We start from the raw sequence: 25,492 nt of genomic DNA, 5'->3' as shown, positions 1-25,492 counted from the left end.
TTCTATCTAGTAAGTATATGAAAATACTGTCGGAATGCTCCTGAAGCTTGGCAACAGCTCTCGACATATTTTGGAAAAATCCATATTTTATTATAAAAATAATTTTGGAATACACATCGTCTGTTGGGTTAAGTAAATTGAGTACTTAAAAATATCTTTTAAATAAACTTTAGAAATATCACTTAAAAGACAAAAGTTGGTATGTATTTTACCAAAGTTTCATTTTAAGGGTTCATGAGTCGACTATACATGGGAAGGGTAAGAGCTCCCAAAGCACCCAAAATTGGAAGGGTAAGAACTCCCAAAGCACCCAAAATTGGTACCTCTCAATTATATGTTGTCTAAAAAATGGATTTTTACAAACTCGAATTCTAAATCTAAATTGTGACCCATTCATTTCTATGAATGAATTTTGAAAATAGTAATTTTCTATCTAAAACGTTTAACTCTAGAAGTCAATTGATTCACTTAGTTTCATTTAAAAAACGATGCCCATTTACTTCAAAAATTAACGAAAACTATAATCCAATCAAGTTGGACACAATTCCATTAACTTTTAATATAAAACACCATAGTCTTTGATTATTTTTTAAAAAAGGAATGTTTGATTAATGGATGCAACAATAATAAATGACAAGTACATGATAAATGAAATGCGTAATATAATGTACCAAATTAAACAAATAAATTAACACAAAAAATATTTATCTTAATCATGTTAAAATTGACAGGGATGTTCCTTCACTCAAACGTCATAAGGAATCTTACTCTAGGTATCTAGAGTGTAAACAAAAAAAATTTGACTTTTTTTATCAAAGTCAACAGTCAACAGTCAACAATGACAAAAGTCAACGGGTCGGGTCTGGTTGACTTGGTTCGGACCGGTTGGTCGGTTCGGGTCGGTCCAAACTGACTGGACCGATTCTAGAAAAAAATAGATCTAGGGGACGAGCCCAACGAGCGTACAATGGCACGTGGCTGCGCGTAACGGCGATGACGGGCTCAGGGAGATCAGTTAATTACTCCAAGAGCAACTAAACACCAATTACAACCAAAAGTTTAACCAAAAACAACCATCAACTATACCAAATAATCAAAAATAGAACAAGACTTACCCAACAATGATCGATAGAGGAAACAACAATGATACGACAACCTACGAATGGGTTTGAGGCACACAAAGGAGTGGAGTCCAGTGGTACAGGTGGTGAGGTGAACGAAGCTCAGGATCGACGCGAAATCGTAAAACAGCGATGGTTGTTTGGAGTTTTTTATGAAGCTTTACGTGGTTCTCCACGACGAACAACGGGCTTAAACAGAGCAAGGCTGGGAAGATTTTGGTCGCGGGCAGATGGCAGTCATGTTGGTGGTGACAACGCAACCTATGGTCTCCTGTGGCAGCCGAAATTGTACAGAGAAACAATGGTGGGTTTTAGGTTTTTCGATGAAACTTTAGAAGGCTATACACAAAGATCGACGGTGGTTAAAAAACTTTAGAGGGGTTTCGACTGGGGAAGGATATGGGGTTGATGACGTATACCTCTGTTGGTTGGAGATAGAGTGAATAATGACAAGACATGGGGTTCGTTTAGGACGGGTTTAGGTTTTCTAAGAACTTTTTGAAGTTTGATTCCCATTTTGGGAGGTTAAAAATCCCAACCATAAAAGTCAAAAGATATTTTTACCCAATCATGTTTACTACAATAACTTAGCCTTGATGGTAGGGGTTGAGAGGAAGGTTAAAGGGGGTTTGGGTTCAAAACCCATTAACCAATCCAATGATTTTATTTTCTTTTATCAGTAGAGGGAAAAGGGTAAAATCAGGGTTCAAGTCCTAGAACTTTCTTGAAAACTTAAATAATAACCTATTATTTCAAAATTTTAAAATTTAGTCCTCAAATTAACTTACTTTAATCCATTATTTAACCTCAATATTTTTGGGGTGTGGAATAGAGGGTTTTCATGAACCGCTCTTCATTCGAGACATTTCCTATAAAATAAATATAATTTAATTTTTATTAAAATAATTTTGTTACTACAAAGATACGAGAATGAAAAGGATATCCTTCGGTTCGAGCAATCCTTAGAATAACACTCAAGGTATTTTGTAGGTATTCCATAAGTGTATAAATGAAGCTCACTTCCTTATATTTCTCCCTCTAAAATTTATAACTCCCAACATATAGCTCAAAATCAAGCAACGTTTAATTTAAACAAAACTATACTTTTGTACTATTATAGGTGTATAAATTAAGCTCACTTCCTTATATTTCTTGTGGAAGTTTTAGTATTTTTTTCTAGTCACTTAAAAACATCAGTACTATCTCGTAAGTATATGAAGATACTGTCGAAATGCTCCTGAAGCTTGGGAACAGCTCTCGACTTATTTTGGAAAAATCTAGATTTTAGTTTCAAAATACTTTTGGAATTGCCATCATTCGTTGGGTTAGGTAGGTCGAGCACCTACGAATGGGTTTTAGGCACACAGAGGAGGGGAGTCTGGTGGTACAGGTGGTGAGGTGAACGGAGCTCGGGATCGACGTGAAATCGTAAAAACAACGATGGTGCTTTGGAGTTTTTCGATAAATCTTTATGTGGTTCTCCACAACGAACAACGGGCTTAAACGGAGCAAGATTGGGAAGATTTTTGTCGTGGGTAGACGACAGTCACGTTGGTGATGACAACGCGACCTATGGTCGCCTGTGGCAACCGGAATTGCACAGAGAAACAATGGTGGGTTTTAGGTTTTTTTATTAAACTTTAAAAGGCTTTCGACAAAGATCGACGGTGATTAAAAAACTTTAGAGGGATTTTGATTGGGGGATGATGGGGAACGACATGGGGTTGAAGGCGCCTCTGCTCGTTAGAGATAGAGTGAATAATGACAAGACATGGGGTTCGTTTAGGACGATTTTAGGTTTTCTAAGAACTTTTTAGAGTTTGATTCCCATTTTTGGAGGTTAAAAATCCCAACCATAAAACTCAAAAGATATTTTTACCCAATCATTTTTCCTGCGATAACTTTTCCTCGATGGTAGGGGTTGAGGGGAAGCTTGAAGGGGGAATGGGTTCAAAACCCCTTAACCAACCCATTGATTATATTTTCTTTTATCAGAAGAGTGAAAAGGGTAAAATCAGGGATCAAGTCTTAGAACTTTCTTGAAAACTTAAAAAATAACCTATTATTTCAAAATTTTATAATTTAGTCCTAAAATTAACTTACTTTAATCCATTATTTAACCTCAATATTTTTGGGGTGTGGCATAGAGGGTTTTCATGAACCGCTCTTCATTCGAGACATTTCCTATAAAATAATATAATTTAATTTTTATTAAAATAATTTTGTTACTACAAAGGTACGGGAATGAAAAGGATTTCCTTTGGTTCGAGTAATCCTTAGAATAACACTCAAGGTATTTTGTAGGTATTCCATAAGTGTATAAATGAAGCTCACTTCCTTATATTTCTCCATCTAAAATTTATAACTCCCAACATATAGCTCAAAATCAAGCAACGTTTAATTTAAACAAAACTATACTTTTGTACTATTATAGGTGTATAAATTAAGCTCACTTCCTTATATTTCTTGTGGAAGTTTTAGTATTTTTTCTATAGTCACTTAAAAAACTGTAAACAAATATCAGTACTATCTCGTAAGTATATGAAAATAATGTCGAAATGGTCCTGAAGCTTTGGAACAGCTCTCGACTTTTTTTGGAAAAATCCAGATTTTAGTTTCAAAATACTTTTGGAATTGTCATCATTCATTGGGTTAGGTAGGCCGAGCACCTAAAATGTCTTCTTAAATAAATTATAGAATGATCACTTGAAAAACAAATGTTGTTATGCATTCTACCAAAGATTCATAACGAACGAAAAGAGTAAGAACCACCAAAGTGCCCAAAATTTGTACCTCTAAATTATATGTTGTCTAAGTAATGTACTCTTACAAACTCAAATTCTAAATTTAAATTATGATCATGCCATTTCTATGAATGTATTTTGAAAAGAGTGAATTTCTTTGTAAAACATTTAACTCTAAAAGCCAATTGATTTAGTTAGTTTAATTTACAAAAAAGGATGTCCCTTCACTTCAAAAATTAACAGAAACTGTTGGACACGATTCCATTAGCTTTTAATATAAAACAACATTGCCTTTGATTTTGCCAAAAAATAGGAAAGAAATGCTTGATTAATGGATGCAACAACAATAATGACATGGACATGAGAAATGAAATGCCCAATATAATGTACCAAATTAAAAAAATAAATTAACACAAAAACTATTTATATTAATCATGTTAAAATTGATGGGATGTTCCTTCACTCGTACGTCTTAAGGAATTACATTCTAGGCATTTGGAAGTTTTCTATGTATCGTTCTTCATTCGAGACATTTCCTATAAAGTCATAGCCATTTTTTAAACAATTAAGTTTAAAAAACAGTTATGACTATATTTGAAAAATAATTGATTTTGAATTAAATTGAACAGCAACCGCCATCGACCTTTAGGTTAGGTAGGCCGAATACCTAAAAACGTCTTTCAAAATAACTTTAAGAAAAATCGTTTTATAGACAAAAATCAGTCTGCTTTATCAAAGATTCAATTTAATATGTAAGGGAGTTGATTACGCGTGAGAAGGATTAACATCCCACAGCGCCCAAAATTGGTACTTAGTCGCTTACATATTATCGTAAATGGCAGAAATCATGAATTCACATCGATAACTAAAGTATGATCAATTTATTAAAGTTTAATTAATATGCTCTGAATTATTATTAGGAAAAATCATTTAACTTGACAAGAAATCTCGAGATTAGCAATCCTCCATCGAAAAAGTTGTCTCGCCTATTTCTTATTTGTAAAAGAATATTCCCTCCTCATATATATAAACACAATTCGAATATAAATTGTATATCTACATTTTGCATAAAATAAAATAAATTGCTATTTAGAGAAACATGCATTTCATTGTTCAACTTAAAATAAAAATAAATTAATTAGCAAAATAAAATTGATATATTTCATGTTCACATTTTTGTTTGAATGTCTTATCGGATCGCACTACTTCGATCAAGGGATGCTTTCCACGCCCATCCTACAAATTAGTGTTCTTGAAAATATTCGATTTTGTTACTAAAATATTTAATCGAATATGAGAGATACATAAAATGTTGACACAAGATCAATTAATATGAATATAATATATAAGGATAATCGATATACAAACATACAAGAATTATGGAATACCAAGCAAATATATTTGCATGTAACATAATAATAAACATATATAAAAAAAATGAATAAACAAAATATTGATTAAATGGTCCAGAATAATAATAAAAAATAATAAAAATAAAGCAACATAATAAGATGATTAAATTATATAAAATGACAAAGTAATAAATCATAAATATGCAATACCCATGCAATGTCACTGATGAAACAAAAACCATGATCAAGATGAACTCACATTTAAATCTAGGATCTATAATATAAACTAAATATTTATTCTCTAAAATAAAGCTTAAGGACTAAATCATAAGTCTAACAAATTCAGGAACCTAGTCACAAACATTAATAAATAACTAATACCCAGCCAAGGACCTAAGTGAATTGAATCAATAATCAATAGGCGAGAAAATACATAAAACCAAATATATATTACAGAGTATGTGAGGACTGAAATAAAAATATCGTAAGTTTTGAGCTTGATGTAAAATATCGTCATAAATATCAACATATAGGTTAGGACGAAAATGTAACAAGGAATAAACTTGAGGCTCGAATCCAAAGAGTTTGAAATTTCATTAATGACCACGAACTAAACATTACAAATACATAGAGACCTAAACTGCTATTAGGCCTTTTTCTCAAAACACGCAGCCCTCCCCTCCTACACGGCGTCGTTTCTTTGTGTGGTTATATACCACATTAAGGGTTTTGGAACCCTAATCCCTCATTCCATACCCTTAGTCATTTCCTAAAGAAACAAAAGGGGAGTTAGTTCTTTCAAACTCTCCCCAGCCGTTGCCATGGCAACCCACTCCGGCCACCGTGATTTGGCGTCAATCGGGCGACAAACTGGTCCCAAACGACACCTCTACTCACTCTCAAACCGAAAAGTTAGTCTAAATCCCCTAAAACACAACCCTTCGTCCTAGATCTAAAACTTTATCGGTGGTTACATTAAAAAAACAAAGGCTTTGGGCTCAACGGGGTCACGATTTCAGCCGAGACAAGGGAAGTCTCTTTCCTTTGTGGTTTTTCTTTTTCGAATATAACATGCAAGGAAAGTCCCTTTTTTAAAGCTTCTTTTTTTTCGAATGCTCTCTTTTTTTTCTATAATTTTCCTCTTTCTTCCCCGAAAAACTCTCTTTTTTCGTCTATTGCCTTTTTCCCTCTCCTTTAATCTCCTTGCATGGTATATTTTTGGGTGACTTTTGGATGTGAGTGATGATATCTCTAGGTAGGGACATGATTTCCCCGGATTTCCTCGAGATTTCCTTTTGTACAAATAGGTTTTTTTATTTGTTTTCTCTTCTCTTACTGATTTTCTTGGTGATTAGCTGGATGTGGTGTATTGTCTGTCACTATTCGTCGAAATGGGGGTGTCAGTAGCAGTCGGTGGCAGAAGAAGTGCTAGGCATGGCTCGGCTTTAGCGGTGGCCGTAGTGAGCAACTAGGGGAAACCCTAATTTGAGGACACATTCAGGTCGTTGAATGCCTTCAGATCCAAGGGCTGTTGTTGAAGGCGGCGCTGGAAACCATCAGAAACCCTAATGGGTTTTGGGTTTTGATGTAATTGGGTCGGGTCTCCTGTTGGACTTAGTGTTGGGCTTGAGCCGGGCTTGTTAATGGGCTTCGGGTCAGCTAATGGGTGTTGGGTCACTTGTTAATTTTGTAATATAGGACTGAAAAATTGTAATAATATTAATAGTAATAAAAGTAATAATAATAGTAATAATATTAATAATTTAAAATTAAAATTAATAATAAACAAATAAAACCCAGATAAAAACGCGTGTCTACAATAAATATAATTTAATTTTTATTAAAATAATTTTGTTACTACAATGGTATACGAATGAAAAGGTTACCCTTTAGTTCGAGCAATCTTTAGAATAATACTCAACGTATTCAATAGGTGCATAAGGCTTACTTCCAAATATTTCTTATGGGAGTTTTACTGATTTTTCATATTCACTTCTCAAAATTGTTTAATAAGAATTTTACTGCCCAAATTTTTTGACCTTTCATCGCTGAAAATTTATATCTTTTAAAATACATACCAAAATTAATCTCCGTTTATTTTAAACTGACTCCCATTCACAATTATGTATATACCTTACTAATTGTTTTTATGATGTTTAATTCGAATTTCCAAGATCATACGTCCAAACAATTATTCTGGGCAAATTTTACAACCAAATGTTTGATTTTATTTTAATCGCTCCAACATGTTTTTTCACTCAAAGAAGTAAAATATGTATGAATTCTGGTGAATGTGGATCGAACACATGACCTTTAGATCTTCAATCTGACGCTCTCCCAACTGAGCTATCCCTGCACCATGATTTTTATGTGAAATCATTCGTCTTAGATTTTGATTTTATTTATATTTTTATCGTTCATACTATTTTGCGTTTAGATAACTTGCTCGTTTCTACTTTAGCTGGTTATTGCTACAAGCAGAAATCTGGCATTTTTCTTCTCTTTCTGCAGGTTATAGGGGAAAACATAAATTAAAAACAAAATGTAAGTTTCAACAGCAATTTGTTCTTATCAACCGCATGCATGCATGCCTTTGTTGTCTTTCTTTTTTGTTACCGAACTCATATGATTTATACTGAATTCTTAAAGTCATTGTTCTTGTTGTTTTTCGAAACAGTATGCTATCTCACTCTAAAATTTATAACTCCCCTCAAAATCAAGCAACATTTAATTTAAACAAAACTATACCTGTGTACAATTATAGGTTTAGAAATTATAGGTAGATCGAGTACCTAAAAATATCTTATAAATAAACTTTAGAAATATCACTTAAAAGACAAAAGTTGGTATGCATTTTACCAAAGTTTCATTTTAAGGGTTCGGGAGTCGACTACACATAGGAAGGGTAAGAACTCCCAAAGCACCCAAAATTGGAAGGGTAAGAACTCCCAAAGCGCCCAAAATTAATACCTCTCAATTATATGTTGTCTAAGAAATGGATTTTTACAAACTCTAATTCTAAATCTAAATTGTGACCCATTCATTTCTATGAATGAATTTTGAAAATAGTAATTTTCTATCTAAAATGTTTAACTCTGGAAGTCAATTGATTCAAATAGTTTCATTTAAAAAGGGATGCCCATTTACTTCAAAAATTAACGAAAACTATAATCCAATCAAGTTGGTCACAATTCCATTAACTTTTAATATAAAACAACATAGTCTTTGATTATTTTAAAAAAAGGAATGTTTGATTAATGGATGCAACAATAATAAATGACAAGTACATGATAAATGAAATGCGCAATATAATGTACCAAATTAAACAAATAAATTAACACAAAAAATATTCATCTTAATCATGTTAAAATTGACAGCGATGTTCCTTCACTCAAACGTCTTAAAGAATCATACTCTAGGTATCTAGAGTGTAAACAAATATATTTTGACTTTTTTTATCAAAGTCAACAGTCAACAATGACAAAAGTTAACGTGTCGGGTTGGGTTGACTAAGTTCGGGTCTGGTTGACTTGGTTCGGACTGGTTGGTCGGTTCGGGTCGGTCCAAACCGACTGGACTGATTCTAGAAGAAACCAGATCTAGGGGATGAGCTCCACGAGCGTACAACGGCGTATGGCTGCGCATGGCTGCGCATGGCTGCGCATAACAGCGATGACGGGCTCAAGGAGATCAGTCGATTACTCCACAAGCAACTAAACACCAATTGCAACCAAAAGTTTAACCAGAAACAACCATCAACCATACCAAATAATCAGAAATAGAACAAGACTTACCCAACAATGATCGATAGAGGAAACAACAATGATACAACAACCTACGAATGGGTTTTATGCACACGAAGGAGGGGAGTCCGGTGGTACAGGTGGTGAGGTGAACGGAGCTCGGGATCGACGCGAAATTATAAAAACAACGATGGTGGTTTGGAGTTTTTTGATGAAGCTTTACGTGGTTCTCCACGATGAACAACGGGCTTAAACGAAGCAAGACTGGGCAGATTTTGGTTGTGGGTAGATGACAGTCACGTTGGTGGTGACAACGCGACCTATGGTCGCCTGTGGCAGCCGGAATTGCACAGAGAAACAATGGTGGGTTTTAGGTTTTTCGATGAAACTTTAGAATGCTATCCACGAAGATCGACGATGGTTAAAAAACTTTAGAGGGGTTTCGACTGGGGGACGATGGAGAACGACATGGGGTTGACGGTGCATGCCTCCACTGGTCGGAGATAGAGTGAATAATGACAAGACATGGGGTTCATTTAGGACGGGTTTAGGTTTTCTAAGAACTTTTTGGAGTTTGATTCCCATTTTTGGAGGTTAAAAATCCCAACCATAAAACTCAAAAGATATTTTTACCCAATCATGTTGCTAAAATAACTTAGCCTTGATAGTAGGGGGTGAGGGGAAGGATGAAGGGGGCATGAGTTCAAAACCCCTTAACCAACCCATTGATTTTATTTTCTTTTATCAACAGAGGGAAAAAGGTAAATTCAGGGTTCAAGTCCTAGAACTTTCTTGAAAACTTAAATAATAACCTATTATTTCAAAACTTTATAATTTAGTCCTCAAATTAACTTACTTTAATCCATTATTTAACCTCAATATTTTTGGGGTATGGCATAGAGGGTTTTCATGAACCGCTCTTCATTCGAGACATTTCCTATAAAATAAATATAATTTAATTTTTATTAAAATAATTTTGTTACTACAAAGGTACGGGAATGAAAAGGATATCCTTTGGTTCGAGCAATCCTTAGAATAACACTCAAGGTATTTTGTAGGTATTCCATAAGTGTATAAATGAAGCTCACTTCCTTATATTTCTCCCTCTAAAATTTATAACTGCCAACATATAGCTCAAAATCAAGCAACGTTTAATTTAAACAAAACTATACTTTTGTACTATTATAGGTGTATAAATTAAGCTCACTTCCTTATATTTCTTGTGGAAGTTTTAGTATTTTTTCTATAGTCACTTAAAAAAAATGTAAACAAACATCAGTACTATCTCGTAAGTATATGAAAATACTGTCGAAATGCTCCTGAAGCTTGGGAACAACTCTCGACTTATTTTGGAAAAATCCAGATTTTAGTTTCAAAATACTTTTGGAATTGCCATCATTCGTTGGGTTAGGCAGGTCGAGCACCTAAAATGTCTTCTTAAATAAATTATAGAATGATCACTTGAAAAACAAATGTTGTTATGCATTCTACCAAAGATTCATAACGCACGAAAAGAGTAAGAACCACCAAAGCGCCCAAAATTTATACCTCTAAATTATATGTTGTCTAAGTAATGTACTCTTACAAACTCAAATTCTAAATTTAAATTATGATCATGCCATTTCTATGAATGAATTTTGAAAATAGTGAATTTCTTTGTAAAACATTTAACTCTAAAAGCCAATTGATTCAGTTAGTTTAATTTACAAAAAAGGATGTCCCTTCACTTCAAAAATTAACAGAAACAACAATAATGACATTGACATGAGAAATGAAATGCCCAATATAATGTACCAAATTAAAAAAATAAATTAACACAAAAACTATTTATATTAATCATGTTAAAATTGACGGGATGTTCTTTCACTCGTACGTCTTAAGGAATTACATTCTAGGCATTTGGAAGTTTTCTATGTACCACTCTTCATTCGAGACATTTCCTATAAAGTCATAACCATTTACAGAAAATAAAATAAATTGCTATTTACAGAAACATGCATTGCATTGTTCAACTTAAAATAAAAATGAATTAATTAGCAAAATAAAATTGATTTATTTCAAGTTCACATTTTTGTTTGAATGTCGTATCGGATCGCACTATTTCGATCAAGCGATGCTTTCCACGCCCATCCTACAAATCGGTGTTCTTGAAAATATTCGAATTTGTTACTAAAATATTTAATCGAATATGAGAGTACATAAAATGCTGACACAAGATCAATTAATTTGAATATAATATATAAGGATAATCGATATACAAACATACAAGAATTATGGAATACCAAGCAAATATATTTACATGTAACATAATAATAAACATATAAAAAATGAATAAACAAAATATTGCTTAAATGGTTCAGAATAATAATAAAAATAATAAAAATAAAGCAACATGATAAGATGATTAAATTATATAAAAGGACAAAGTAATAAATCATGAATATGAAATACCCATGCAATGTCACTGGTGAAACAAAAACAATGATCAAAATGAACTCACATTCAAATCTAGGATCTATAATATAAAATAAATATTTATTCTCTAAAATAAAGCTTAAGGACTAAATCATATGTCTAACAAATTCAAGAACCTAGTCACAAACATTAATAAATTCACTAATACCCAGCCAAGGACCTAAGTGAATTGAATCAATAATCAATAGGCGAGAAAAGACATTAAACCAAATATATATTACAGAGCATGTGAGGGCTGAAATGAAAATATCGTAAGTTACTGGCTTGATGTAAAATATCGTCATAAATATCAACATATAGGTTACGACAAAAATGTAACAAAGAATAAATCTGAGGCTCGAATCCAAAGAGTTTAAAATTTCATTAATAAACACGAACAAAACATTACAAATACATAGAGACCTAAACTTCTATTAGACCTTTTTCTCAAAACACGCAGCCCTCCCCTCCTACACGACGTCGTTTCTTTGTGTGGTTATATACCACAATAAGGGTTTTGGAACCCTAATCCCTCATTCCATACCCTCAGTCATTTCCTAAAGAAACAAAAGGGGAGAAAGTTCTTTCAAACTCTCCTCAGACGCTGCCATGGCAACCCACTCTGGCCACCGTGAGTTGGCGTCAATCGGGGGACAAACTGGTCCCAAACGACACCTCTACTCACCCTCAAACTGAAAAGCAAGCCTAAATCCCCTAAAACAAAACCCTTCGTCCTAGATCTAAAACATTATCGGTGGTTACCTTAAAAAACGAAGGCTTTGGGCTCAATGGTGTCACTATTTCAGCCGAGACAAGGGAAGTCTCTTTCCTTTGTTGTTTTTCTTTTTCGAATATGTTTCTATTTTTTCAAAGATTTTTTTTTTGAATTCTCTCTTTTTTCTCTTTTTTCCTCTTTCTTCCCCGAAAAACTCTCTTTTTCCGTCTGTTGCCTTTTTTTTCTCTCCTTTAATCTCCTTCCATGTTATATTTTTGGGTGACTTTTGGATGTGAGCTATGATATCTCTAGGTAGGGACATGATTTCCCCGGATTTCCTCGGAATTTCATTTTGTACATATAGGTTTTTTTATTTGTTTTCTCTTCTCTTACTGATTTTCTTGGTGATTGGCTGGATGTGGTGTATTGTCTGTCACTATTCGTCGAAATGGGGGTGTCAGTGGCAGTCGGCGGCAGAAGAAGGAGATAGGCATGGCTAGGCTTGAACAACGGTTGTAGTGAGCAACTAGGGTAAACCCTAATTTGAGCACACATTTGGGTCGTTGAATGCCTTCAGATCCAAGGGCTGTTGTTGAAGGCAGCACTAAAAACTATCAGAAACCCTAATGGGTTTTGGGTTTTGATGTAATTGGGTCGGGTCTCCTGTTGTTATGCATTCTATCAAAGATTCATTATGCACGAAAAGTGTAAGTACCACCAAAGCACCCAATATTTGTACCTCTAAATTATATGTTGTCTAAGTAATGGACTCTTACAAACTCAAATTCTAAATTTAAATTATGATCATGCCATTTCTATGAATGAATTTTGAAAAGAGTGAATAAATGGTTCAGCATAATAATAAAAATAAATAAAGCAACATAATAAGATGATTAAATTATATAAAAGGACAAAGTAATAAATCATAAATATGCAATACCCATGCAATGTCACTGGTGAAACAAAAACCATGATCAAAATGAACTCACATTCAAATCTAGGATCTATAATATAAACAAAATATTTATTCTCTAAAATAAAGCTTAAGGACTAAATCATAAATCTAACAAATTCAGTAACCTAGTCATAAACATTAATAAATTCACTAATACCCAGCCAAGGACCTAAGTGAACGGAATCAATAATCAATATGCGAGAAAATACATTAAACCAAATATATATTACAGAGCATGTGAGGACTGAAATGAAAGTATCGTAAGTTTCAGGCTTGATGTAAAATATCATCATAAATATCAACATATAGGTTAGGACAAAAATGTAACAAGGAATAAACTTAAGGATCGAATCCAAAGAGTTTGAAATTTCATTAATGACCACGAACAAAATATTACAAATAAATAGGGACCTAAACTGCTATTAGACCTTTTTCTAAAAACACGCATCCCCTCCCCTCCTACACGACGTCATTTCTTTGTGTGGTTATATACCACATTAAGAGTTTTGGAACTCTAATCCCTCATTCCATACCCTTAGTCATTTCCTAAAGAAACAAAAGGGGAGAGAGTTCTTTCAAACTCTCCCCAGTCGCTGCCATGGCAACCCACTCCGGCTACCGTGGGTTGGTGTCAATCGGGGGACAAACTGGTCCCAAACGACACCTCTACTCACCCTTAAACCAAAAAGCAAGCCTAAATCCCCTAACACCCAACCCTTCGTCCTAGATCTAAAACATTATCGGTAGTTACCTTAAAAAATAAAGGCTTTGGGCTCAACGGGGTCACGATTTCAGCCGAGACAAGGGAAATCTATTTCCTTTGTTGTTTTCCTTTTTCGAATATGTTTCTATTTTTCAAAGCTTCTTTTTTCGAATGCTCTCTTTTTTCTCTGCTTTTCCTCTTTCTTCCCCAAAAAACTTTCTATTTCCATCTGTTGCATTTTTCTCTCTCCTTTAATCTCCTTGCATGTTATATTTTTGGGTGACTTTTGGATGTGAGCGATGATATCTCTAGGTACAAATAGGTTTTTTTTTGTTTTCTCTTCTCTTACTGATTTTCTTGGTGATTGGCTGGATGTGGTGTATTGTCTATCACTATTTGTCGAAAAAGGGGTGTCAGAGGCAGTCGACGGCAGAAGAAGAAGCTAGGCATGGCTCGGCTTGAGCGACGACCGTAGGGAGCAACTAGGGTAAACCTTAATTTGAGGACACATTCGTGCTATTGAATGTCTTCAGATCCAACGGCTCTTGTTGAAGGTGACGTATTGTTGGGGTTGAACCGGTCTTGTTAATGGGCTTCGGGTCAGCTAATGGTTGTTGGGTCACTTGTTAATTTTGTAATATAGGACTGCAAAATTGTAATAATATTAATAGTAATAAAAGTAATAATAATAATAGTATTAATATTAATAATTAATAATTATAAATTAATAATAAACAATTAAAACCCAGATAAAATCGCGTGTCTACAATAAATATAATTTAATTTTTATTAAAATAATTTTGTTACTACAAAGGTATAGGAATGAAAAGGTTACCCTTTAGTTCGAGCAATCTTTAGAATAATACTCAACGTATCCCATAGGTGCATAAGGCTTACTTCCAAATATTTCTTATGGGAGTTTTACTGATATTTCATATTCACTTCACAAAATTGTTTAATAAGAATTTTTCTGCCCAAATTTTTTGACCTTTCATCGCTGAAAATTTATATCTTTTAAAATACATACCAAAATTAATCTCCGTTTATTTTAAACTGACTCCCATTCACAATTATGTATATACCACTTCCTAATTGTTTTTATGATGTTTAATTCGAATTTCCAAGATCATACGTCCAAACAATTATTCTAGGTAAATTTTACAACCAAATGTTTGATTTTATTTTAATCACTCCAACATGTTTTTCACTCAAAGAAGTAAAATATGTATGAAATGCGGTGAATGTGGATCGAACACATGACCTTCATATCTTCAGTCTGACGCTCTCCCAACTGAGCTATCCCCGCACAATGATTTTTATGTGAAATCATTCGTCTTTGATTTTGATTTCGTTTACATTTTTATCGTTCATACTATTTTGTGTTTAGATAACTTGCTCGTTTCTACTTTAGCTGGTTATTGCTAAACTATAGCAAAACTGTTCTATAGCAGCGTTTTTAGCGGCGTTTGTAGATTAAACGCCATAAAAGTTAAACATATAGCAGCGTTTACAATCCAAACGCCACAAATTGATACTTTAGCAGCATTTTTTGTACAAACGCTGCAATAGAGTAGACATATAGTGACGTTTTAACCAAAAATGCCAAAATAGGGTGTTTTATAGTGGCGTTTTTCCAATAAACGCAATAATGAAGAATACCTTTGCGTCGTTTTTAGACAAACGCCACAGAAGGGTTAATCAATAGCGGCGTTTATTGTAAAAACGCCGCAATATAGAAAAAAAATTCGGCGTTTTAGCCCAATTGCCGCAATATAGTGATAATTTAGAGTCGTTTATACAACAAACACCGTAATAGAGTGGTAAATTAGCGGTGTTTATAACTCAAACGCCGCAAGGGGATAATACTTTTGCGTCGTGTTTAGATAAACGCCACAGAAGGGTTAATCAATAGCGGCGTTTATTGTAAAAACGCCGCAATACAGAATAAATTTGGCGGCATTTTAGCCCAAACGCTGCAATATAGTGGTAATTTAGTGGTGTTTATACCACTAACACCGCAATAGAGTGATAATTTAGCGGCATTTATTTCTCAAACGCCGCAAGGGGATAATACTTTTGCGTCATGTTTAGACAAACGCCACAGAAGGGTTAATCAATAGCGGCATTTATTGTAAAAACGCCGTAATAGAGAATAAATTTTATGGCGTTTAACCCAAACACCGTAATATAGTGGTAATTTAGCAGCGTTTGTACCACAAACGCTACAATAAATAATACTTTAGTGTCATTTTTAGACAAACGCCACAATAGTGTTAATCAATAATGGCGTTTTTTTGTATAAACGCCGCAAAAAATATGTGATATAGTGGCGTTTTTTAAAAACTCTGCAAAATGTTAAATATATGGTCCTCCCTTTTCTCTTACATGAACCCTAAAATCATTTCAACTCTTCTTCCCTCAAAGCTTGTTATCTGGTACAACAACATGCTAAGCACGATTCCAAGCGACGTCGTGGTTTGTATGTCCTAGCGACCAAATCGGCCCTTTGACTGATGAACTATAACACAATTGCACAGTTTGATCCCTCTTATCACTAATGATATTTTTCATTTTTGTTTTTGTTGGTATTCTGAATATGGGAAAACCCAGAAAGCTAACGTATTAGAGAAAAAAATGAGTATGTGTTGGCTTGAGTAATAGAAATTATCGTAGGAATGTCTACGTGGTGTATTTGCTCTAATGATGGATCAAATTATCGTTAGAAGGCTATCAGTACGGTCTCGCCGTTGAAACTCGATGATGACTTGAAAGGAACTCCTATTGCTCCATACCCTTCCATGGTCGATCTCCTACTTGAAGGTAATAAACTATGAATCTTTAAGCCGCTATATTTTGTTTTTCTATTGTCACTCAAATTTCATAGATCATACGCATGTAGGATTTTCTAATCTTATTGAGAACGATGATAGAGGAGTGGATAAATACTCGATGTTTAGAACCGAATTTGGTCACTCTGTGGCGTTGAAAAAATCTTCAATTGCAAAAGCAGTATCTATCCTCAATGAAGACGATGTTGCCTCTACTGTTACTCCAAGTAAACATTTATATCATCTATTTAAATTTATTTTAATGTTTTCTTCAATTCCTAAGCCACCTCCAATCACGTTTTTTGTAGGTGAAAGGTCGTTATCTGTTTCAAGTGAAGAACTGAAGAACTAAAGCACGCAAGGAGTCTTCTTAGTGAACCGGAGGTAGGTGATTTATTTGGTGAAATGGATGAAGAATTTCTCCATATAGAGTTTACACGGAGGAAAAACTTAACGATACGTCATCAAACAAGGAAAACAGCTTTCCAACGTCCTTTCCCCACGAATGAGCACAACTAAATTCTACTGAACAATATAGTGAAGACTGTTTATGCATAACTTTAATGTTTGTAAATTGTAATATATTTTGTTAAGAATTTTTATGCATAACTTATGTCTTAATTAAAATGTATGGATGTTGTTAATATGTAAAATCAACTAATGTTTCTCCATATACTGTTTATACATATATCAGTCAATTTAGTTGATGTATAGCAGAAATGAAATATGTAAAATCAACTAATATTATCTAAATAAAAGGTAATTAGCGGCTTTTGTATCCAGAAATGCCACTATAGATATGATATTTTATGGCGTTTGTATCCAAAAATACCGCTAAAGAGTAATAATTTAGTGGCATTTTTTAATCAAACGTCGCAAAATACTCTTAATTTAGTGGCGTTTGTTACCAAACGTCGCAAAAAAGTTGTACTTTAATGGCGTTTTTGACATAAACGCCGCAATAGAGTTGTATATTGTCATTTATAAGGGTGTTTTTTAAGCAAACACCGTAAAATACTCTTAATTTAGTGGCGTTTGGTAACAAATGCCGCTAAAAAGTTGTACTTTAGTGGCATTTTTGACATAAACGCCGCAATAGAGTTGTAATTTAGTGGCATTTTTGTAATAAACGCTGTAATAGTATGTCCCTTAGTGGTATTTTCGTAATAAATACCGTAATAGAATAGTTCCTTTGCGGCGTTTTTAATATAAATGCCGCAATTGTCCTTTAATTTATCAGATATCACCAATTCTGCAGCCCAAATCCCTTATTTGTTTTATCCTCAAATCTTCTTTCTCGAATTAGCAGTGCATACTTGAGAACAAACAGTTAGTATATACAATAGCTTCTCTTCATTTTAATTCTCCAGATCTGTTCATATTAATTTATAATTTTGTGAACAAACAATTAGTTAGTGTATCACTTGTTTATTTTTCTTTCTAGATTTCTTTTTCCTATTTGTCCAACTTTAGGCCTTTTGTTGGTGAATGTCTCGTTCTTTGGAAGTGGGTGTTGGGTCAGGGCAACTGAATTAGAGGCATTTGTTTGCGGTTGGAAAAGACCAATCATTGCAGTTCATTCTTTCTCAAATACAGATAGGGATCTAGTGGTTAAACCTCCAACAACAGTTTTCAACGAGGGAATCCAGATTTGAAAAAGCTCATTGGTGACTCAATTTTTTGGAGGCCTTCAGATCTTAGTTTGTTCAAAGGTTAATAAACTCTGTTTTGAGTAAATTTGGTGAAATTGGGGTTAATACAGCGATAGATGATCTATTTTTGTTTTAATTCATGTATTTAGAGGCTAGGGACTATGTCTTGTCTAGTGGTCCTGAAATCTTCAGAATAAGATGATTATTTTTAGGAAATAGGAACCTAATATGAATTATTTGAGTTTTAGTCTGAATAAATTACTTGTGTGGATGCACTTAAGTAGGGCAAAAACCAGCGTTTGCAAAGGTTTATGTTGAGGTGTCTGCCACTTTGAAGGTGACTTAATTTATCAATGTTCAACTCAAGGATGGTTCCTTGGCATCAGCTATTGTCACATTTCAATGGTTCCCTCCTTGATGCTCATATTATTGTGTTTTTAGGAATGGGGAGAAATTTTGTGAGCATGTTAAGGCTTCATAGATAGTTTGAGTCCACAAGAAATTAGGTGTTGGTTTGCCTAAGTTAGCAGTTGATGTTGCTCTTGAGTAGTGGTACGAGGTAAATGGCCTGCCTATGATGCCTGAGATTAGGGCTACGTCTTTCCTTGGAGCGTTTGTTGCTTGTTCCCTCAATAATGGATATGGGATTAAGGGGAAATGGGTAAAAGTGGTTGTTACTTCGATTCTTGTGAGTGGCAACTCTACTTTAACTAATCGATTTGATATGCTAGCCTTTACAAGTAATGAGGAGCCCTGTAAGGTTTGAGAAATTGCTAAGGAGATGGTTACATAATTTATTTATTTTTGGAATATTATGGGGTTTAATTACCCTCATAAGAAGTTTAGTGTTATGGATAGAAATAGGTTGTTGAATGTGAATTTTATTTGTTCGTTAGAGACTAGGGTTAAGGAAGCTAATAAATCGATTGTGTGGAATAAATTTTTTAGTTGATAAAAGGGTTTTCCTAATTATAGCTTTGCTGCTAATGGTAGAATATGGATGCTCTGTAAGGATTCATTTTTCATTAATGAAATTATATCACTAATCAAAGTATTACTTGCTTGATCCAAGTGAGAGGTGTTAATTTCTACATTTTTAGTATTATGGTAACAATGTAGGGTGTGAAAGGGTTAGGCTTTGACCTTATTTGATTAAATTTAAAGATGGATTAGAGGAGATGCCTTGGTCTGACTTTAGTTCCTGATATGTATTATTTTAATGCTTTTTTTGTTCTCTTAGTCTATTGGATCATGTATAGGGTTGGTCTAATCATCAATAAGGGTCATCCCTTACTAGGAAGCTTGATAGGGTTCTAGTTTCTTTTCCTGGTTGGATTTGTTTCCTCATGCTCGAGTGGAGTTAATTGCTCCTAATCTTTCTAATCATTGTCCCGATTTAGTTTGTGTTGAGAGGAAGCTTGAGTCTCCTCCCAAGCCCTTTAATATTTGCAATTCTTCGACCAAGGATCCGAAGTTTTTAAATATTGTTAAGGATAGTTGGAGAGCTCCTTTGAGGGATTTTGATCCTATGAATTTTCTTTTCCATAAGTTGAAATATTTGAAGCATGTTCTTAAGGATTCAAATGTTCGTAGATATGGTAATTTGCCTAGGCAAGTGAGGTAGAAAAAGGTTCCTTTGAAATGACTGCAAATGGAAGTTTTTGCATGTATGAACTTTGAATTTCGTTAAATTTATTGATTTATGTTTATATTATGTTATATATAGTATCCCTATATTTTACATATATTTTAAAAAGAAATAAGTAAAAAATTCTAGTGAGCTTAACGAGCAATTAGTTTTTTAGTGAACACGAATTGTGCAAAATTTAACAAACTTAACGAACAATAAGTCAAACAATTTTTTAATCGAGTCAAACACTACTTAACTCATGATTGAGTCAGTCGATAAGCATCCTTAGATGTAATAATGGTCAGCCCCTCTATAATATATTCATTAACTAAATGTTGTTTTTGGTCAAACTAAATGTAATTTGATTAATTTAAATTTCGATCATTTTAGTTTTGACTTAAAATTAAATCTCAATTATTTTATATTCATATCATTCAAAATTTAGATTGTATTAACCATTCTATTATCTGCTGAAAAATATATCTAACTCATAGTTATACTTGTGTGCTTTGACATTAATTTCCATGATCAAGTAATCTGATAAAATGATAATATTGATAATGTTAAACGATAAGGGTTTTTTATATGCTTTGTTAAGATCATATATATTGTGGAAGGGGACAGGGTGGCTTTTCAGTTTTGCCTTGAATTTCTCTTTTATTTTTTTTATAGCCAAATTGTGTTTGAAAAATCTCTTAATCATGTTGCTTTCAATGCTTCCCATGTTATAGCATTCAAATTGTTAAAACCTACATCATAAGTCATAACTGTTATAGCATTGTCATTTAGTTTGATTCTCTCTCTCTCTTGATCATCCAACACTTGTAGTCATAATATACTCGAGCTTGACACTTGTAGTCTAACAATGTGCAGTGTTCTAAAGTGGTCTCACTCGCTGGTTTGGGACTTCAGACATAATCAGGTTCATCATATACTACCTATTTTCTAATCCTCATAGAAGGGTATATCTGAAGTTGCTCTTTCTCTCTTTTTGATATGTATCATTACATTAGAATTTTATTGTATGTCTTTTGAGGTTAAAAGTTACTGGGGTATTGGAATATAGTGTATAATATTGGCATGTGAACAGTAGATTATTTGATTGAGTAGTTTAGATTAACTACAACTCTTATCCTATTTGATTAAGTAGTTTAGATTAGCTATAACTTCATTCTTTTATTTTCCCTTATAAAACTTTTGGGCCTTGATGATCGAGTATGAAATGTTATGAGCAAAGGAGTATTGTTATCATCTTATAAGAAATTGTTTAGCAATTTAAAAGTTCTATAATTTAGGAGTGATTAGTTCTATACTATGCAAAAATTATTATGGATTATATCTGATAGTTTAATGCTTCTGTTTAGGTTATAAATTTATCTATAATATTTGCAATTAACATTTGAAATTGAAACTCCAGAACTACGAAATGGATAAGAGTTGGATGGATTTCTCAAGGGTAAGTGTCAAATATCGAAATGGAGTCGAAAACTTTATAAATTTAGCTTTTGTGAATGCAAGCCAGGAGAATATGATACTTTGCCCTTGTAAGAATTGTGTGAACATTAATTGGCACATTCGTGAAGTTGTGTACGAGCATCTAGTTGTTTTTGGATTTTTTCGGGGGTATAGAAAATGAATCTTTCATGGAGAGTTTGTATCAGATAGATCTGCTTCAACGATTTATTTGACTTATCCTGCTCCTTCTCACCATCCAACTTTCAGAGAAGATGACATGGAATGGATGTTACGAGATGCATTTAATATGCACAATCATCAGATGTATGTTACAGAAAATTATTGTCATAATGATGTTAATGATTTCATTGAGACATGAAGAATTGGATGTGATGAAGAGCCAAATGGAGAAGCGGCAAAGTTTTACAAGTTGCTGAATGAAATGAATGAACAACTTTATGAGGGGTCAAATTTTTCAAAGCTTTCTTTTTGCATTCGTCTTTTCCACTTAAAATGCCTGGGAGGGTGGACTGGTAACTCCTTTACGCAATTGTTGGAGTTACTAGGAGAAGTGTTTCCTTTTGCTAAAATCCCTCAATCATGCAAAGATATGAAGAAAATGATAAAAGATTTGGGTCTTGGATATGACAAAATTCATAGTTGTCTGAATGATTGCATGTTGTATTGGGGTGATCGAAAAAATCAGGAGTCTTGTCATGTATGCCAAAAATCTCGATGGATGACTAGAGAGGCAAAAAATGTTACTAAGGATAAAGCTCAAGCACAATCAAGAAAGAAACCAATCAAGATTCTACGATATTTTCCTCTCAAACCTATGCTACAAATATTGTTTATGTCCTCCAAGACTGCTAAGTCTATGAGGTGGCATCATGATGGTAGAACCGATGATGGAGTATTACGGCTTCCTGCAGATTCTTTAGCTTGGAAGTCATTTGACAATAAGTATCCAAGTTTTGCAAGAGATCCTCGAAATGTCAGGCTCGGTCTTGCAACTGATGGCTTGAATCCATTCAAAATAATGAGTACTTCATATAGTACTTGGCCTGTTGAACTTGGTCCATACAATTTTCCTCCCTGTATTTGCATGAAACAATCATCTTTCATCTTATCCATGATAATCTCTGGCGAGAAAGGCCCCAGAAATGATATTGATATTTACATGCAGCCGCTAATTGCAGAGTTGAAACAATTATGGGAAGGGGTCGAAACGTACGATGTGTTGACGAAAGAGAACTTTAATTTACGCACGACTTTATTATGGACAATTAATGATTTTCTGCTTATGCAAATTTATCTGGTTGGAGTACCAAAGGTTGTTATGCTTGTCCTTATTGTGTTGCACAAACATATTCGAAGATGTTGGTTAATGGAAAGAAGTTCTCTTATATGGGACATCGACGGTGGTTACCTGATAATCATAGATTTAGATGTCAAAAGTGTAACAACCCAAAATAAATATATATATATATTTAAATTGGTGTAATTTGGAGAAATTTGGTGACTAAATTAAAATTTTTAAAAACTTGTAGGCCATTTTAGAAGTAAAGGAAATTCAGAGACCAAGCCCTGAATTTACCTAAAGAGTGTCGGCAGGTTATATGATATATACGTGTTTTCTGATTTTGAAATCATAAAACACAAGCTCAATTTCCCTTCTCCTTCATCCTTCTTTCAAGTCCAATTCCGACATCGTCCGACTTCCGATCGTAAAATTGAAACCACCGTCATGTCCATCTTCGACCCGTGAACAAAACCCAGTAAACCAATTATAGTGAAACGCTACCAAACGACGTGAATTTCGAGTCAAAGTCTCGACATTTTTCTAGCACCACCACCGAGAAAATCTTAAATTCATCTTCGATCGTTGATCGATTTTTTACACCTCCCGCACCATCGTGTTCCTTGTGTCGTTCAGAGTTCGACGGTGTTCTCCTAGTTTCCGTAAGCAGCGGAGCGTGTGGGAGGTGGAGCGGTCAAATATTCGACCGAGTTGAAATTGAGCTCTCCACCGTTCAAAAATTTGAACTGAGTTTGGTAAGTGACTCAAAATCACTTAAAAGAATTTTTAGAAATTTTTTCATGAATTATTGGGGACCGAACGACGCCTCACGCGCCCCCACGCGCCGCCCCTGCAAGTGGGGGAGCTACGAACTGGTTGATGTTGTTGTTTGAACGGCTTATCCAGTCTGAACCGGTTCGAACCGGGTTGACCGACCCGACCCGTTGATATTTTGGTAATTATTTTTAAAACGGTGATATTTTGGTAATTATTGCTAAAACGGTGATATTTTACTAATTATTTTTAAAACGGTGATATTTTGGGAATTATTTTTAAAAAGGTGATATTTTGGTAAATACTTTAAAAACAGTGTTATTTTCGTAATAATTGTTGTGGACTATTGGGCATCTTTGACCAAAACTTTAACTGGCTTTAACCGGCCATTAAACGACCTTTGATTTTGTTTGAGTATACCTATTCTGACATTTTTCGACGTGCCAAATCCGTTTTCGAAGTCCGTTTTGCCAAATTCAAACCCAAAAGGCCTCCAAATCATCAGTCAAACCCGATGACTTTGATTTTGATCAAGAATTTGAATTTTTGAAAAGTCATACTTCATGTTTTTTGAAGTCCTGATTCCGATTCCGCAATCCGTTTAGTCACATTCAGACTCAAAAGCCTTCAAATTGATAGTCAAACCCGAAAAATGCTTATGTACTAAAGAGTTTAAACTTTGAATGGTTGAGTAAGACTTGCGACTGATAAATTATTAATGTTTGAAGGTACAAGAGACTCTCCTGACTGTTCGACAGCTCGACCCAGCTCCTCTAGATCAGTTAAGTTGAATGTGCCAGTATTCACCCGCAAGACCCGTAAATTTTATGATTTCAGAAATTAATTTTGTTACCCATTAGTAATATAGTGTTATTATGGATTAGGTTCGAAAACAGTAGCAGAGCGTGGCGAGGCCAGCAATCACTAGATCTACTATTTGAACCTATAGTCCAGGTGTGTTCCCTGTATACTAATTGATTGTTTTATATGTTTGGAAATATGGTACATTGAAAGCTATGGTTTAATGTTTTATTAATCTACCTATTTACTGGTGATGGTTTATGGAATATGACTGATATATGATTGTTGGTTTTCATTGGTATATGATAATATTGATTATGGAATTATGGAAATTATGTTTACTACATAAATAGTATTTTTGAAATACTGATTTTGGGTTGGATTGCATTACGGAGGTACAGCTTTGATCAAGCTGGTAAATCTTATGGACCTAATGCGACTCTTGGGTAGGCTCCCGGGCCTCAAGATGCTTCATTAGGTTGGCTCCCTTTGCTGTGTGCTTAGGGTAAGCCCTACGGACTTACGGACTTAAGGATACAGGCCCCAAAGCCTATCTTTAGGTTGGCTTCCTTTCTGCTGTGTGCTTAAGGTAAGCCCTATAGACGCAGTTCTGGGGAATTGCGGATGGTGTACAGGAGAAGGGTTTTAAATTACGAGTTTTAAAAGTTAAACTTCATTATGGTTTGATGATGAATTTCTGAACTATTACTCATTTACTGTACCTACTATGATTTTATTGTACTATTGGGACACACTGAGCCTAGCTCACTTTTCGAAAATATTTTCCCCTTTCAGATACTGTTGGTTAGATACTCGGATCAAGCACTTGGAGGATCAACATATCTCTTGAAGTATATCATATTGTAATGTTTTATCTTTTAAGTTGACTCTATTATGGTAACATGGGCCTTATTTTAAAAGTATTAGATTTTATAATGAGTACTCATTTTGCTAATTTATATTGGTTTATCGTAATTTGGATTTTTAAGACATGTTTTAATTAACTTGTTATTTTTCTCATAATTATGAGTTGGGTTTTTTTTATAATTTCATAAATGTCATTTATAAATATGATTTTACGTTAATAGAATAACGGTTTCGGAAAAATGTCTTTAAGAATCATGAATGTGATCCACTAGACTTAGTCGAAACGCATAGGCCGGGTCTAGGGGGCTACATTTTATTGGTATCAGAGCTTTTGGTTTTTAAACCTCGGACTGTGTATGAGTCCAAATTGAAAATACGGTTTTGAAATATTTTATAAA

General features: G+C 34.0%; 1 non-coding gene across 1 annotated transcript; it reads right to left on the bottom strand.

Moving 5' to 3' along the window:
* Positions 1-15,020: 15,020 nt before the first annotated feature.
* TRNAF-GAA lies at positions 15,021-15,093 on the bottom strand. The gene has a single exon. It is a non-coding gene; the product is annotated as a tRNA-Phe (tRNA).
* Positions 15,094-25,492: the final 10,399 nt, after the last annotated feature.

Source organism: Hibiscus syriacus, unplaced genomic scaffold (assembly GCF_006381635.1).
Source record: "Hibiscus syriacus cultivar Baekdansim isolate YM2019G1 unplaced genomic scaffold, ASM638163v2 tig00116959_pilon, whole genome shotgun sequence".
Lineage (NCBI taxonomy): Eukaryota > Viridiplantae > Streptophyta > Magnoliopsida > Malvales > Malvaceae > Hibiscus > Hibiscus syriacus.
Note: the sequence above shows the minus strand (reverse complement) of the source record. Positions and strands in the feature narration are given on the sequence as shown.